Source organism: Elephantulus edwardii, unplaced genomic scaffold (assembly GCF_000299155.1).
Source record: "Elephantulus edwardii isolate Elephantulus edwardi_28Jun2011 unplaced genomic scaffold, EleEdw1.0 scaffold00160, whole genome shotgun sequence".
Classification (NCBI taxonomy): Eukaryota; Metazoa; Chordata; class Mammalia; order Macroscelidea; family Macroscelididae; genus Elephantulus; species Elephantulus edwardii.
In genome coordinates, this window is record NW_006399910.1 from 3,528,283 (window position 1) to 3,531,988 (window position 3,706).

The following is a 3,706-nucleotide window of genomic DNA, read 5'->3' on the forward strand; positions in this document are numbered from 1 at the left end:
CCAATGGTGAGAATCTTTGTCTTCTTGACATTGAGCCTCAATCCATACTGAAGTTGAAGAAGGTGGTTAGTATGATAACTGAATCTGTTCCTTACAGGAACAACTCTTTATAATGAAATTTAAAAACAAAATACCTGAGATTACCTTCCAGAGATAGCAACTTCCCAAAGTTTGTGTGAATAACAACTGTGGATTATTAGAACATGATAATTATTGTTAATCTAACTTCTTGAAAGTCTTCTTCTCTTTCTCTGGCCTTCTACCTTTCATAGCATTATTTCATTTTCCAAGAACTTAGTTCCAACTGAAAACAAATCCAAAGCATGTGAGATGATGTTTTACCCTCCTTGCCTCTGTGGAGCACATTGGCTGCATTTCTTCCAAGACTATTGGTTCTTTCGGTTTCCATGTGTTATTCAGCACTTTTAACCAACATCATAATTCAAAGGCATCAATTCTTCTGTCAGCCTTATTTATTGGTCCAATTTTTACACACACGAGAAACAGTTGAAAATATCATGGGTTGGGTCAAACAACCCACGTATCTCTTGATTTCTTCAGTACTGTTACTATGAAGGTTGATTGTGAATTCAAGTAAAACTAAATCATTGACAATTTCAATCTTTGTTCCATCTTTTGGGTTGTTTCCTATTGGTCTAGTGGTGAGATTTTAATTTTATTGTTGTTCAGATATAATCTATGTGGAAAGTGGGAGCTTCTAATCTTCTGTGGCAATGTTTCAAGTCCTCTTCACTTTCAGAGAACTAAGTTGGGCAATCTGCAAAAAGTCAGTTTTTGATGAGCCTTCTTCCAATCTTGATGCCAAATTCTACAACACGTAGTCCATTTTATTGAATGATGTAGAACACGCAGATTAAATAAATATGGGGAAAGCACACAACTCTGACATACACCTTCCCTTATTCTAAACCATGTACTGTTCCCCTATTCTGTGTTGACAATTGTCTTAGTCTATAGTATGTTTTATGATAATTCAATTATACCTTGTAATTTAGAGTTGAGGCAGAAAATAAATAAATCATATTAATATGAATATATGTGATAAAAGTAATGGTGCTTGCAAATTAGTATATGGAGAAAGTGATCAAAAAGACTGCCATAATAAATTTTTGAAGTCTTTCTAAAAGAAATATCTCTTTGAAGAAGGTGGTTAGTATGATAACTGAATCTGTTCCTTACAGGAACAACTCTTTATAATGAAATTTAAAAACAAAATACCTGAGATTACCTTCCAGAGATAGCAACTTCCCAAAGTTTGTGTGAATAACAATTGTGGAATGTTATTAGAACATGAATAGTTTACAATCACAAAGAAGTTTACAAAATCAATCCATGTGTTTTACTTCTCTCAAAATCCAAAATAGATGGATTTTTATTACTCTCAGGATCCATGATATTGATGAACAAGATAATTCTATCTACCAAAGTGAAGGTGAACTTTGTTGACTTTTCAATTGTTAATATTACTTATTTTTTCCTTTACATTTTGTTGAAAAGATGTATATTTATAGATTTCTTTTACATTTGTACTGCTCTTGCTTATAAACATAAGCATAGACTTATACTTATAAACTTTAAACATAATGTAGTTTAAAAAGAAAATTTATTAATTTCTTTAGTTGTAAAAAGGAATTTCCATAAATTTTGGCTATCTAATAAGGTACACATAATTCATAAATTAACAGTTTATAACTTATCATATTTTAAAATAATTTTCCAGAATTTCATTTTGTGCAAATAAGAGACTGATCTTTTCTCAATGATTAGTTTGTATTTCTTAACATTGAAATTATTCCTTCCAGGATAATTAAGTATGTTCAAAGTGGTTTCTCAAAAGAATTCTGAAATCAGGCAAGAAATAGTGACAATTAAGCATTTTCTTCATGAATCAATCTGTAATTAATATACCTGAATGCTAGTTTACAGAGTAATACTCCATAACTAATTTGATACTACAAATAAGATCATGAATATACTTAAGAGATGATAGAAAGAAAATATTGCTCATGCAAGCAATATGTTAAGTTTAATATAAAAGTAATTTACATTAGAAATGTAGGAAAACCGACAAGAAGATAATTTTGATGAGATAATACAATATTTGGAGAAAAACATTTGGCTGATTCGATTTTCAAAGATTAGAATTTGAAGGAAGACGTAAACTGCACATACTAATTTGGTTTAGAAAGCCAGAAGGAAACTGTGTCCTTTTTGTCTAAATTCCATTTTTTTTTTATTAATACATGAGCTAAAATGGGAGGGAGATTTATTTGCCTTTCCGTGCCTTGATTTTTCTCAGGTAGAATTCCAGCTCCTTGCCCTCTAGCACATAACCATCTGCGCGGCCACACTGGCCTGCCTGGGAAGCAATACATGCAAGAAGCTTGCCCTGTTGGAATTGCTCCTCTAGAAGACTGCTGATTTTTGCATTCTTTTTCCTTTCATCGTATTTTTTCTGAGTTCTCTTTGATCACTTTTTGTTTAAAATCTCTTCCTCCTCAGGAGTCAGCTTAGCCCCCTTCTTGCGACCCAGGGGTAGCATATAGTGGGACTCATACCACTGGTGGTATGGTGTACTGTCAATGAGCACGATGCAGTTCTTCACGAGGGTCTTGGTTCGGACCAGTTCATTATTGGAGGCGTTGTAGACAACATCACTTATCCTTGTTTTACGAGTACAACATTCAGAGCCCCAGGAGAAGTTCCCCACATCCAATCTTAGGGCACGGTACTTCTTGTTGCCTCCTCTCACACGAACTGTGTGTATACGTCGGGGGCCATTCTTAGTGTTGGCAGCCGGGCGTCTCAGCTCATACTTCCGCTTCTTGTGGTAGGGCTTTCTCTTGCCCCCGGTCTTGCGGCGCTTGTGCCAGTTGTCCCGGGAGATGCCCATGGCTCCGCGCTGCCTGGAAAGAGCTAAATTCCAATTTTAAATGAAGAAACAGCTCATCTGTATATGAAAGAAATTGGAGAATTACCCTCTATGTACTTGAAACTCAGTACAAATAAATTTTGTCACTTGGTAATGGGTTTTTCTGAGTATAATTTTACCAGACCTTGTGAAGTTTGCTGTAATTATTCACTAAATTTGATATTAGGGGATTAAAGAACGAACTGAAGTGTTCCATAGTAAAATACAAACGCCTTTTTAATTGCTTTAAAGAAAACTAAATGCTTAGACACAGACTTAACAAAGCATGTATAGGGTCTGTATTCTGAAACTTACAATTTTTTTTCTTTTTATATATACTGATTTATTTACAAAATTTGAACACATTGTTTTTCACACTGAATCTTTCCAATTCCTTCACCCCTCCCTCTGTCAAATTGTACTACCCTGTGATTAATCTCCCCTTCTCTGCCCATCCTCATTCCTCTGCTTCCACCCTCCCCTTGTCTTGGATCCTCATACTCATTCTACAATAATGGTTGTATACAGTATTTGTCCTTATGGGACTGAGTTAGTTCAATCAGCATAATGCTCTCCACTTCCTTCCAAGTTAGGTAGTAATCTACCAAATAACTGATCCTGCATACTACATAATATTCCATTGTGTCAATGTACCATAATTTCCCAATCTATTCAATTGTGGTTGGACATTTGGGCTGTTTCCACGTTATTGTGATGGTTAATAATGCTGTTATAGGAACATTGGTGTCAAAGTTTCTGTTTGTGCCTCAGTTC

The 3,706-nt window shown here is 34.7% G+C and overlaps 1 pseudogene; it reads right to left on the reverse strand.

Moving 5' to 3' along the window:
* Positions 1–2,287: 2,287 nt before the first annotated feature.
* Positions 2,288–2,914, reverse strand: LOC102868702 (annotated as a pseudogene).
* Between the last annotated feature and the right edge of the window lie 792 nt (positions 2,915–3,706).